Source organism: Talpa occidentalis, unplaced genomic scaffold (genome assembly GCF_014898055.3).
Source record: "Talpa occidentalis isolate TD23 unplaced genomic scaffold, MPIMG_talOcc4v2.1 talOcc4.16, whole genome shotgun sequence".
NCBI classification, from domain to species: Eukaryota; Metazoa; Chordata; class Mammalia; order Eulipotyphla; family Talpidae; genus Talpa; species Talpa occidentalis.
This window is the reverse complement of record NW_023601653.1, coordinates 1,211,790-1,224,955: the sequence shown is the minus strand read 5'-3', so window position 1 is coordinate 1,224,955 and position 13,166 is coordinate 1,211,790.

Here is a 13,166-nt window from a genome sequence, read left to right as displayed (position 1 = left end):
CTGGAAGGGTTCCTGCAGCCGCGCCCGCCAGAGGCCAGTGTGCGTGGGGGTCACACAGAGGCGCCCCCCACACACACACAGGGACTCCCTGCCCCTCCCCGCTCTCTAGTCGCCCCACTCTTGCACCCCGACACCCCCAGGTCCTGGCACCTCAGCACTGTGCGCCACTGGGGCGGGGGGCGGTGGCCTCGACCCCAGGCTGCCCTGGAGGGGTAGGACGCTCCCTCTTTGCCTCCGGGGTGGGCTTGGGGTCAGCCCTGGCGTCACCCCTGCGCGCCTCCAGCCAGCAGAGGGCAGGGTCGGCCTCGCCACGTCCCCGGGAGGAGGGTCCGCACTGCCGGCGGGAGCGGGGAGCTCCCGGAAGCTCTCGGGCAGGTAAGTCCTGCCCCGGGTTTTGCAGGAACCTGGTATCCGCTGGATGGCGCCCCCGGGCCGAGGGGCAGTGTGGCCCCCACCTCCCGCCCCTCCGTGCTGGGTGCTGTCTGGGGAGGGGTCGGGCCGTCGGCGACCAGCCGGAGCCCAGGAGGAGCCAGCAAGATGGTCGACCTTGACCTCAGATCCGCGGGCAGAGGCCCGGCGTCCGCCTGCGCCTCCCCACCGTGGCCCTGAGCGCCCGCCCAGCACCCACCTGCCCTGGGTGGCACCTGCGATCACACAGGCCCCGTGCCGGCCCCACCCCGGCCAGGGTCTCAGGCGGCCCCACCCGGCTGCACAGACACGAAGGCCGTGCCTCATGGGTTCAGACGGGTCAGGGCCGCCGCCCCAGGGGAAAGGTCATGGGCTCCCAGCCTGCGCAGGCACGCCTCCCGCCAGTGAGCAGAGCGCCGCCCGGGGGGCTGCGTCCTGGCCCCAGGGCCGTGCCAGGCCTCCAGCCCCAGCCAGAGGAGCCCCGCGCAGATGCCTCGGCCTCGTGCACCCCTGGCTGGAGCCGGCTCCTGCGCCTCTCAGACACCCCCCCCCCCCTGCGCTGGCAGGCCGCCCCGGCCAGGCTGTGCGTCCTCAGGCAAGTTCCCCACCCACTCTGGGCGTCAGCTGCAGGGACTCCAGCGAGGCCAGGGCTTAAGGAAGCTCCAGCACCAGCTAAGGAAGGGGCGGGCCCAGCGCCTCCTCCAGGAAGCCACACACAGGCTCCGGTGCCTTCGTGCGCCTCCAGGGCTGTGTCCGCATCCCTGCCCCAGCAGGGCCCTGCATCAGGCAGCACACATGTGGCCCCTTGGCCAGGCCCACGGCCAGGGCCTGGGTAGTGCTGGGCTCAGGTGGTGCAGGTGGGCAAATCCCTCACTCAGTGCGGGGGTGGGGGGTTGGGGAAAGGCAGGAACCAAGGCCCGGGGAGGGGAGAGCCCAGGCCAGCCAGAGCTGCCCGACTCCATGCAGGTGCCCCACGGCCACCTAGCCCAACGTGGTGACCAGCAGGGTGCCGGCCCCAGAGTCAGCCCAGAGCCTGTTCCCGTTGGAGGAGCCCGGCCCGGCGGGGTGCAGGAGGCCGCCGAGGCACCCCCAGGCCCCGCCGTCGTGAGGGGACAGGCGCCTTCTCTGCTGCAATCCCCGTGCTAAATGCAGAAGTTGCGCTGGCCCCGCGCCGCACATAGCCTGGGCCGGCTCCCAGGAACAGCTGGGCTGCCCGGCCGTGACCCGGGGCCTGGGAACCCGGCCTGCCCCGGCCCTGCCCTGGGGCCTCAGAGGGACGGCCCTTCCCAGGGCCAGCGACCTTCCCAAGGGCGGACAGCCGGGCGGGGGCCGGGAGCGTGCCTGCTTCTGCTGACCCGTCAGCCCCCCTCCCGGAGGCCCTCCTGGCGCGCCTGCGCCCGACACGTCCCCCTGCTGCATCCTGGGCCCGGCCCTTCCCGATGCCCTCACAGCACAGGAGGGAGGCAGAGGCTGGGCAAGGGCAGCCCAAGGTCACATAGCACTTTCAGACCAAGCCTACGTTCTCGCACACCGCACCCTACTCTCCTCCTGTTGGGGGGTCAGTTCCCTGCTTCAGAAGTGAGGGAGCTGAGGCCGGGGAGAAGCAGCCCCTGAGGGCACCCAGCTCAGGATGAGTCCTGGCTCAGTGGGCACCGTGCCCGCACACAGGGGGTCATCCTTTCCCACCCGGCTGCTCGGCCAGAGGGTTTATCCCTCCGGCCTGACCAGAGCGCAGAGGCTCGTTGTACAGAGAGGCACCAAAACAGATGGCATTGGGGGGCAGCAGCAGCTGTATGGGCGTGCAGGAGGTGGCCCTCATCGGCTCGGCGGTCAGGAAGACTTCCTGGAGGAGGTGATGTGACCTCTTCCAAGTCTTCAAGGACAAAGTTAAGGACTGGGGTGGGGTTGGGGGTGAAGCACTGGGGTCTGCTAGTGAGGGTTCGCCTGGCGAGCAGAGAGCCTGGTGAGGGGTGGGTGGCCAGGCTAGCTGTGGGTCCTTAAAGGCCACAGGGAGCCAAGGAGGGTTCCAGCAGGTGAGTGACAAGATCGGGTGTGTGTTTGGAAAGTTCCTCTGGCTGCTGTGAGGATTCTGAATCTGGAGGGTCCCTCACGGGAGACATGGGGGTCCCGTGGCGAAGAGTAATCCAAAGCTGCAGTCCTTGCCCGGACAGGACACCTCCTCCCGAGCCCTTCCTGCCGCCCTGACACCTGCTTCAGGGACACCGGCAAGCATAGCAGAGAAGTCTCTGAGCAAATCGGGGGGCAGCTGGGGGTGTGATTTTTATCCCGGAAGCTCGAGCAGCAGATTTCCAGCAGGAATGTGGTTCTTGGGGCCAGGTCCCAGATTTGGGGCCGGTGGGCAGTGTGGGGGAGGCTCGTCTGACCTCTGCACTCCCCCGCCCACCCCAGAACCACACTGCACACCCGCGGCCTCAGGCACGGCGGGACACACCTGAGCAGCAGTGGTCTGCAGCCCCCCACCAGATTTGCTCGTCCCTGGCCTGGCCTCTCACCGCCTGCCCCCCACCCGGGCACCCCCGCCCGCATTGCCCTTTGGCCCCACCTGACCCAACATGAATTCACTTTGTAGGTGGCATTTGCTGCGCGCCGGCCTCTGCAGGCGGTGAGTGCACTGGCCTGCACTCCCTGCAGCGGGGGGCCGCGGGCCGCCAGCGGGTAGGGGTCTGGGGTGGGGGAGCTCAGCCTGGCACAGCCCCGCCCGGTGCACACACCTGCCGGGTCCCCTGGGGAGGTTCATGGTTCTGTGCTGGCCGCCGGCCGGGCCTAGCGGGTAGGCTGGGGCCTCACAGGGTGAGGGGAGCAGCTGACTCCGGGGGGTCACTGGGCCAGAGGGCCGCACTCAGCCTCGGAGTGACGTGGCCCAGGAGTCCTAAGGCCGGGCCAAGGGCATGTGTGCTCAGGGCCAGCTGTGGCGGGAAGCGGGCCTCCCCCCTCGCCAGGTCTGCTCCCCGCGGCAAGGCCGTGGGTGCAGGGCTGGGTGCCCGCGGCGGTGGTTTTCGGCCCTGGGGGACGCCTGGTACAGGCTGTGTCAGGGCCTGGGGGCAGCGGGAGCCCGAGGAGCCCCTCTGTGGTCAGGGATGGACAGAGACCTGCATGCTGTAGCCCACCCCCCCACAGCAGGGGCTCAGGGGCTCCCGCGGGGCGGCTCAGCGGCAGGCTGGTGCCCGAGCGCCCGCCCCGGGAGGGTGACTCCTGGCCCACTGGCCGTGTGGCCACGCGGGCAGGTCCTCTCCAGCCTGGCATCTAGGTGGAAGGTCTCGTGGGCTCTAAGGACTGGCGTTGCCAGCTCAGCCCGGGCCATGGCTGCAGGGCGCTGGGTGCCCTCACGGAGCAAGGCCGGAGTCCCAGCTGGGCTCGGCTCTCCGCCTCCCACTCCAGGCCCCGCCGGCTCCTTCCAGGGCAGAGGGCCCAGGGCTCCCCAGGGCACCCGCTGAACCCCAGCTGGCCTGGCTTCCCTCCCTCCTGCCCCCCAGCCGCTCCTGCCCTGGCCTCCCCGCCCCTCTCAGTGCCTCCCAGGCCCAGGCCTCATCCTCGCCAGCCTGGCTGGGCCCTGGGCCCCCTGAGGGTCAGGACCCCACCTGAGTCCCGGTTCAAGCCCCAACCCATCACCCAGCTCTGCAGCCTCTCTCTGCCTCAGTTTCCCATCTGCACAATGGGGGCTGGGCAGACCAGGTGGGGGTTACATGCGTGGGTTCTTCATAAGCGTGCCCGGGGCCCTGGGAACCACCAACTCCCCCACCACCCAGCACAACAGCCCCACACCCTGCGCCCCACAGTCCCCACACCCCACAGCCCCACCTGCCCATTTCGTGCCGGGCCTACCTCCCCTGGGGCTGCCTGCCCTTTCCAAGCTCCCGTCCTGCTGTCCCCAAATGCCCCACCGCTTCCACTGGAAGTCTCCTTGAGGTGACCTTGCCTGACCCCTGACGCTCCAGGTTGTTTGGGTCACCTCTGCCCACCCGCCTCCTCCCAGAGGGCATGAGGAGACTCTCCCACAGGGACAGGAAGGTTCCAGAGCACTGCGGGCGGCAGTGGTAGCATTGGAGGTGCTTTGAGAGGCGGGTGTGTGAGGGGCCGGCAGCCCCGTGGGGTGGCCCGCAGAGGAGTGAAGTAGGTGGGGTGAGGGAGGGGAGGTGATGACGCCGGCGGGGGCAGCCAGCGGGGGTGGGGGTGCCAGCCCCCAACACTGGCTTAGGCAGAGCTGACAAGGGGAGACCCTCATTTTAAGGCAATTCAGGGGATCCTGTGAGACACCCCACTTGGGAAGGAGGTGCAGACTGGGGTGTGTTGGCTCCTGGGGTCGCCGGAGCCAGATGGGTGGGGTGTCCAGGAGGTGGACGGACCTCCAGTGAGCCCTGCGCTCCGGCTGAGCCCGGACACATGGGAGGCGCTGCGGGGACTGCAGGAGCCCCGACGGCCTGGCCAGCGGCCACCCGCACCGCCCACCGCGGCCGCCCACAGCCACGTCCGGATTCCCAGGAGCTCCCGCTGGTGATGGGCTCCGGCCGGGAGGGAAAATCAATTCTTTGTGCAGGCCAAACCGCAGCCCCTTTCCCACACCCTACAATCCTGCCTTTGTTCCCCGCAAAGCGAGCCACAGAGGAGCCCCAGCTGCTGCATTATGGTGGCGCCTGGGAGCAGCCCTGGCCCGGAAGGGCAGCAGCAGGCCCCGCGGCGGCCCGCGGGAGGCCAAGGCCCGTGCAGCTGCAGGCTGAGCGTCCCCAAGGACGCGCCGGGCCCGGGCCTCTCCGGACGGCTTGGAACAGGAGACGCGGGCAAGGTGCCCTCCAGTGGGGGAGCCTGGGAACCAGCCCCCAGCCGGCCAAAGGTGCTGGCAGAGGCCGCGGCCCGGGGCGAGGCGCCCTGCTGACCTTGGCCTCGCTGAGCGAAGGTCCCGAGGCCTTTGGGCTCCAGGCAGCCCCTGGCGGGTGCGGCCGGGGCTCCAGCCCCAGCCCCGCAGGTCCGGGGGCCCATCTTGGCGCCCTCCTCCCCTTCCCGAGAAGCTCCCGGGCCTCTGGGTGGCCCGCGGGAGAAAGGAGCGACCCCACAGTCTCGCACGGCCAGTGTGAGCACACTCGTCACGGGCACGCCCGCGCAGACACTGCGCCCCCAGGCCACGTGCACACACGCCGCTCCTCCCCGTGCCTCTGCGCACACGCCGCTGTCTGCACACGTGTCCTCGGAGGCACACTCGTGCACACGCGCTCACACCCACGCTCACACACTGCCTGTCCGCTGTGCCCCAGCCACAGACCCCGCCGTCCCGCCTGTGAGGAAGTGGAGCCAGGCCTGGGGCGCCCTCCCCCACGGCCCCCCAAGGCCCCTCAGACTCGCTGCCCGGGCCCGGCCGGCTCTGGCTTCCGAGGGCAGCCAGGTGGGGGCCGGCCGCGCCCTCGTGGGGAGCAGAGGGCAGAGGCTGGTCACGGCCCGCCGAGGTCAGCTTTCTTCTGCCAGTTAGGGAGCGAGCGCCCCTGACATCGCGTGTGGAGAGAAGCGCATGGAGAAGGGGGGGACCTTGGATTCGCGCATTCTCCACCCGGCGCCGGGACTGTACCCCCCACTCCTGGCACCCGCGTCCTGGTGCTGCCTGTCGGGAGCATATGGGGTCCTGACCACACGCTCTGGCACCTCCGCGCAGACTCCCCACTTTACGGGGCAGTGAGGCCGCTCCACAAAAAGAGGGAACACCCCCACGGGCCGAGTGTGGGGAGCCCCCCCCACCCGCCTGTGCCGATCGCCCCCCAAGGCCGCGCGAGGCGGGTCCTCTCCCTGGACGTGGACAAGACCCGCCGGCAGCGGCACCTCCGGCCACCCGCAGGAGGTTTTTAAAAACAAACCGGTTTGTGGCTATTTGGGGGGCTGTGAAAAATGGAGCCGTCATGAAAGTGCCGCAGCCGCCAACATCTATAAAACCGTTACCCGCGGAGCTGCTCGTCGCGACGTGTATGTGAATGTGAGGACTTGGCGAAATGCCGCCGCTTCCGGAGCGCCCGACCCAGCGCCCACCCGCCCCGGCCCGGCTGTGTGCAGTGGGCATCTCGGTTCAGTCTCGGGCGCGGACATGCTGACAAGGGGGCGCGCGTGGAACTGGGGGCGCCCCGTGGGCGCCGGGAGCGGGGCCGGGGCCGGGCTCGGGCATCCGCGTCCCTCACTGGCCGCCAAGTCCGGGCGCGGCACCAGGGCCTGGGTCATCCGAGCCGCGCGCCCCTTTGCCTTTCACCAAATGCCCCTAAGTCTTGGAGGCGACTTCACCGCTCGGGGTGAAGGGACGGGAGCCACTCCCTGGGGCCGGGTCTCAGTTGGTGAGACGAGGAGCCGCGGAGAAGTCGCCCTGCGGGTGCCCCGTGCCCCCCAAGCGCGGAGGGAGTTATCGCGGCATCCTTGACCCTGGCACCAAGCGCCGACGCGGAAACCGCGGCCGGTGAGGCAGGGCACGGCAGCCGTGGCGCGGGGCGAGCACGGGCGGAAAGGCCCAGCGCACGTGTGGCTCATCCACGGCCACGCCGTCGCCCCGAGGAAGGGGACCCCTGCGCACCCCCCACCCGGGAGAGCCGGCGGGCCCGGGCGACCCCCGCTGTCCCTCCAGAGCTGGCAGAGCTCAGTCTGCATGAGCACGTGGGGCTTGTCCCGTCCCCCGAAGGCGACTCCCCACCTTCCGCCGGCCTGTTGTTAACACTCTCAGACAAGGGCTCCCCTGGACGGCGCCTCCATCCACGGAGAGGGTCCCTGCCCCCAGATGGTCAGGAAGGCCCTGCTGGTGTCCCCCCTGACGTCACCGGGCCTGCGGCTCGGGGGCCCTCCGCCCTCCAGGGGTGAGGGTCTGTCCCTGACAGCAGCGAGGCCCCCGGCGGGAGAAGCTTCGTCCTCGGTAAATCCTTTCCCTGTGACGAGGACACCATCACTGCCCCCCAGCCCCCCAGAAGAGTGTGGTTCGTCAGTGAGCACTGCCCCCCAGCTGAGCTCGTCTTTGCTCTCAGGGTGAGGGTGGGGTCACCCCTCCTTTCGGGGGGTCTGTCCCCGTCCCCTTGATGCCGGCTTCCAAGGGCAGGACGGTGTCCCTGCTGCTCTCCGCCACCCTTTGGGGCCTATACCTGGGTGACCGCCGCGTGTTTCTTATGAAGTGGATGTTTCCTTTGCTCTCCCTTTGATGTTCTCGTGGCTCGCCCAGCCCAGAAGAACCCGGAGGGGTGCGGGAGGATTTATTTTGTGCTCCAACTCTCGTTAGCAGACAAACGTAGCACAGGGAGATCAGCCGGGGCTCTGGAGGACCGAAGAGGAACTCCAGCCCAATGGGGCACCGGAGGCCTTCCTGGAGGAGGCGGTGTGTGAAGCGATCCTTAGCAAAGCGGGGGGAGGAGGATAAAGCCGGCAGAGGAAAGAGGTGCGGGTAGGAAGTGGAGAGACTGGGGGAGAGGGAGAGGGACCCCACCGATCCAGGGAGAGGCCGGGCCTGCAGTGTGGGAGGGTGGGCTGCGGGGGGACCCCACCTGGCAGCTGGCGGGTGAGGGGAGAGGAAAGGAGGGCCCAGCTGGGTGGGCAAGGTGGGGAGCGGCCAGGCCTGGGCCAGCGTGACCTCCGTTACCTCTGACCCCCACAGGCACCTCCACGGGCGACCTTAGTTCTCCCGTGAGGAGGCCGAGGCGCTGAGGGGAGAGGCGCCAGCCGAGCTGGTTGCTGGGACCCGGCCTGGCCTGGCCGCCAAGCAGAAGGGGCGAAGGGCCTGGGGGCCTCGGGGGATGAGGCCCCGCCGCCCGTGGCCGCCCCTTCTTCCTCCCAGGCCTGTGCTGGCTCGGGGGCCTGCCCTGGAGGACTCCCCGACCCCAAGAATTCCAGCTGGACCTCGGGCCCTGCCCCAGGGGACACCTCAGTCTCCCTTCCAACGGGGGCAGGAGCCACGGGGTGAGAAGGCCCAGGCCAGGCAGGGACGGCCTCCTGCCTCCCTGCTCTCCCTACTGGGGTCCCGTCGGTGGCGCCCCACCCCCGCAGGCCCCATCGCCTCCGCCAGCCTCCAGCCAGGCCAGGCCCTATTTCTAGGCCCAGGGCAGTGGGACGGTGGCTGAGGCTGGAGCGTGGGGGGAGGGGCGCGGCCGCGGGGTGGACGGCAGGGCCAGCCGCTCGCAGCAGGCAGCGGTGACTTTCAGGTGACCTGCCCGGGCCTGGGGAGCCCCAGCCCAGAGGGGAGCGAGGTGCCCAGCAGAGCTCGGAGGCCCACCAGGCGGGGGCCGGTCCTGAGCACTTCCGAGGCGCAGAGCACGAGACACGCGGCATCACTCACGGCAAAGGCTCGGCCCATGGTCATGTGTCTGCTCCCTCCCCCCAGCAGGGAGGGAAAAATGCGGCCAGCTCTGGGGCATGTCATGGTCACACCCCAGCACCACGCTGGATCCCGGGCTGGCATGGGCGCTGGCGCTTGGCCCGCCCGGCTCTCAGTTTACAGCCGGGAGGGGACACAGGGCGGTCGTGCTTGCTGCCCAAGGTCACGGAGCCCGGGCGGGAGCAGTGGGCACAGCAAGGACATGTGAACCAGCTGTCGGCGCCAGGCCAGCCCGCGACTCCCAGGTGTGCGGCCCAGGCCACGGCCCCGCTGCTCAGCCTCAGTTTCCACAGCTGGAGCTGCAGGGCTGAGCAGAGCCGAGCCAGGAGGGAGCAGTGCCCGCTCCCCCCTGCTCGGCCGCGCCCGCAGGGCTGGCTCAAAGAGCTGTCTGGTGCCCCCTCCCTGAGCCAGGCGGGGCAGGGACACGCCGAGCACCCGGCCCAGCCCCGTCCTCCAACGGCTTCGCATCTGCAGCCACGGCCAGCAGCTCTTGGAAAGAAACGCCTGGGCAACTGGAGCGGCCCAGCGGCCACCCGTGCAGGCGGGGCTGGCGCTCCCTCTGGAAACAAGTAAAGATTTTGGATTAAAAAAAAGTTTGAATCATGATAAAAGGCTCAAAGAGTGGCTAAGCACGTGGAAAACTGCCGGGCCAGTTCCGGGTCTGCAGGGCCTTTGCCAGCGTGGCCAGGCTGGCCTTGACCTTGGGAGCGCGGCATGCCAGGACAGAGCCCAGCTAGGAGAGCCCAAGTTGGGGTGAGGGGGTCTCCCTCGCATGAAGCTTGGACCCAGAAAGGCACGCCAGGGAGCTGGGACCAAGGGGTGCTGGAGAACATTCTGGCAATCCTGCAAGCACCCAGCACCTGCGTGGTCTCCCTGGGAGCCGCCGTGGGGGCGCTGGCTGGCTGGGAACTCGGGTCACGCTTGGAAAGTGCCCGCTGGGTCTCTGGCGCCTGCCTGGTGCTCACCTGGTTGGTTCTGAGCCTTGTTTTTAAAATTAGACTCAGCGTTGCCCTTTGCCCGGCTGCCTTGATTTCTCCAGTGCACGCCCCGGGGCCTGAGGGAGCCCCGTCTCCAGGCACCAGCGTGCGGGTCCGTCCTCCCGCCCCCGGGGGTGCTGGTCCGGGCCTTTCGCTGTCCACCGCCTTCACGTGCCGCGCGGGGTTCCGCTTCCTCCCTGGCCCAGCCAGCGCCCCCCAGCACGGCCAGGCTCTGCCCGCGGGGCCCCACAGGGGGCGGGCGCCTGGGTGCCAGCCCGTGTGGGCGAGACTCCCCGGGCTCTTGCAGCTGCGCCCACACCCTGCCCGGCTTTCTCAGAGATCGAAATCAGGCCCTCACGTGGGATTTATGCCCGCGCGGCAAGTCTCAACACACACCGAGGTGTTGACTTCAAAATAAATGTGGTAAATAATCTGGGGAGGGGCCGGGCCACGCTGGCGGGGCCGGAAGCGCCGGGCGCGGGACTCCCTGGACTTTGGGCTCACACCGTGGCGTTTCGGCAGCTTTGGGCTGTCACGGGGCAGCCAAGGGCTGTGTTTTCCCAAATAAAACACACAAGCCCTGTCAGCTCGCGCCAGCTCTTCGCCCAAGACACTTTAGTAAGCTTCCAACAAAAAGGAGGCAGACAGAGTCTTTAAGTCGGCTTGAGGGTTTTCAGAGGCGCGTCACGGGGTCCTCATTCCTTTCCCCATGCTGCCCCGGATGGGGACGTGCTGTCTTAGACGGCCTGGCCTGCAGGGTTCTGGGGCCGCCGTCCAGGCCCCGCGCTCACGGCCGTTTCTCCAGCCAAGTGCCCCAGGGCCCGGGAGGAAGAGCCGGAGAGGCTGGGCCTGCTCGCGCTGGTCAACCTCCCGGGGCTCATGGCCAGGGCGGGCCGGAGGCTGCTCGGGTCAAGCACGCTGGCCTCAGTGGCGGGCAGGGCTGTTCGGCGGAGGCAGACGCCCGGGTGGACCTGGGGATCACGTGGGATGGCTGCAGGCAGGTACGGGGACTCCCGGACCCGGTGAGCCTCCGCTGCCGAGGGGCGAGCCCGGCCAGGGACAGGGGTGGACTGGACAGAAGTCCCCAGGAGGCGGTAGCAACCCCGGGCAGAGGGCCGCTTCGCTGGCAGGCTGGATGCCAAGTGGGCTTCCTGGAGGAAGTGACCCTTGGCAGAAGCTTCGGGCAGGTGGTCACCATGTCAGGTCCTGGCCTGCCCTCCCCACACTCACCTCTCAGTGCAGCCCTGGGAGCCGCCCGTTCTGTAGCAGAGGACACTCAGGCATGAGGACGCTCAGGCACGAGGCCGAGCCGTCCCCACCACCTTCCCTCCACCCCTTTCAGCCTCTCTGATGAGGCTGACACTCGCTTCTCCCTCTCAGCCTCACAAACCTCACTTCCCTTACTAGTGTCCCCTGGTTTTTGGAAGCATTCTGCCTTGTGGACTCGTCTGCTGGCTGAGTGTCCAGCGCTCCTGTCCTCTGACGCGCGGCCCCTCCGCGTGGCTGTAGGGGCGGGTCTGGTCTTCCCCGGGGGGAGCCGGCTCCCCGGGGTGGACAGTGCGTCTCCTTGGTCCCCGCCGCGGGCCCCTGGGCGGCCCCGTGGCCTCACTGCTGTAACCGGCGCCGCCGTGACCACGGTGGACACGCAGCCTCCCGAGCCGGCGGCTCCGCGTTCTCTGGGTGATGCCCGAGGGCGGGGGTGCGGGTCCTGCGGTGTTTCCCGTTCCAGTTTTCTAAGGCCGGTCGGATCCTGCCCCTCACGGCTGCAGCGGCTGAGCTCCCCGCCGGGGCCGCCGCCGCCCCGGCCTGTTTGGGGGTAAAGCTAGAGCAAGGTTTTGAATGAGGTGTGTTAAGCTCCAGGCTCTGCCTCATGAGCCCACGAGGGAAACGGGGGTTGGAGGAACATGGGGGGCCGGGGCGCGGGCAGCGGGGGTGATGGGCACACGTGATGTGCGGTGCCCGTGACAGTTGCATGAGGTGCCCACGGGGCCGCCTGCCCCACCTTATCTCTGTGTCTTCTCCCCCCATTGTCCATCCACATGTGCAATTTACCGTTGGGACCCCCGCGGGCGGGGTCATGGGCAACCCCACCTCCAGCGGGCCGGATGTCTGTGCCAGCCAAAACCCACCAGGCTTCACACGGACCAGGTCCCACGGTCCCCAAGTGTCCAGTCACGCTCAGGCTGAGACAGGGGACACCCATGATCCAGCCCCATCCCCCGACCGCGAGCCCACTGGGCAGGGGAGAGCGGGTGCTTCCGAGGAGGGCGGGCGGGGCCCCGCAGCTGGGCGTCTCAAGGACAACAGATGCCAGGGACCCCGTCAGGGGCAGCCTGCTCTGAGGAGGCCTGGACGCGGGGCCGGGGCAGGCTGACTGTGGGAGCGACGTGCGCTCCCGCCCGCCGCAGCTGCTGGGCCTATAGAAGGCTCCGGACCCTGCAGCCCTCCATGGGTGCTCAGGTTTCACCCCCACCCACCACCTCTGCTTCGGTGAGCCCCGCCGGCTAACGCGCATCACCTGTTCTCTGATAGAAACCCGATGGAGTCCAGTCAAACTCCCCACCAGGCCGCAGGGCCCTGCCAGGCGGGCCCTGCCCGAGGCTCCACGTCGTCGCCAGGAGGCTACCCTGTCCTGCCACGTGAGTGCTCCCTTCCTCTGTCTCTGTCCCCCCACGAGCTCCACGCCTGACCGGACGGCGGGTTCCAAGGGTCAGAGGCAGCCTGATGACCCTTGCAGCGCAAACTCTGCTGTCTCTGCCCAGCAGCCAAGAGCAAACAAGTGACCTGGGGGGCCTCGGTCAGTTCCTGGAAAAGGGCTTAGCTAAGCGCAGGGCAAACAGGACGACCTGACCTGGCCCCCGCCCCGGGGCCCCCGCCCGTGGGCCCAGGCCGAGCGCTCTCGGGACCGCAGGGCAGCCGTCCTCCAGTCTGAGTTCGGGGCTCCTCAGCCCCCTGGCCCCTCCTCTGACTGTCCCAGCTCCCCACTCTCCCCCAGAGGCCGAGGGGCCTGGGCAGCTCTGGCGGGCGCCCTCCTCCGGCCGGCGTGGCACATCTCCCCGTCGTGCCTGGCACAGCTTCGGGATCAGAAATGGAGGCCCAGACCTGTGCTCTGAGATGCCGCCCCCCAGTGCGCCTGCGTCCCCCGGCTCCAAGGAGGGCCGGGCTGGGGGCTCGCTCGCTGGAGGGGCTTGAATCGGTCCCCAGAGCGGCTGATGTCCGCTCAGCGCCGGGCAGGAGGCCCCTCTCCTCTGCCGTGTCCGCCGTGGCCATGAAGTTGAGGGGTGGCGCGAGGGGACAGCGGGGGCCCTTCAGAGAGCCCGCCCGTGGCCAGGCCCGTGTGGCCAGCAGAAGCGCCAGCCCCCGGACAGCGGCTGCGGCCCCAGGCACTTGTCCCGGACGGGGAGCGCGTGGTCAAAAGCGATACCTGTGCACACGCGCGCGAGCAA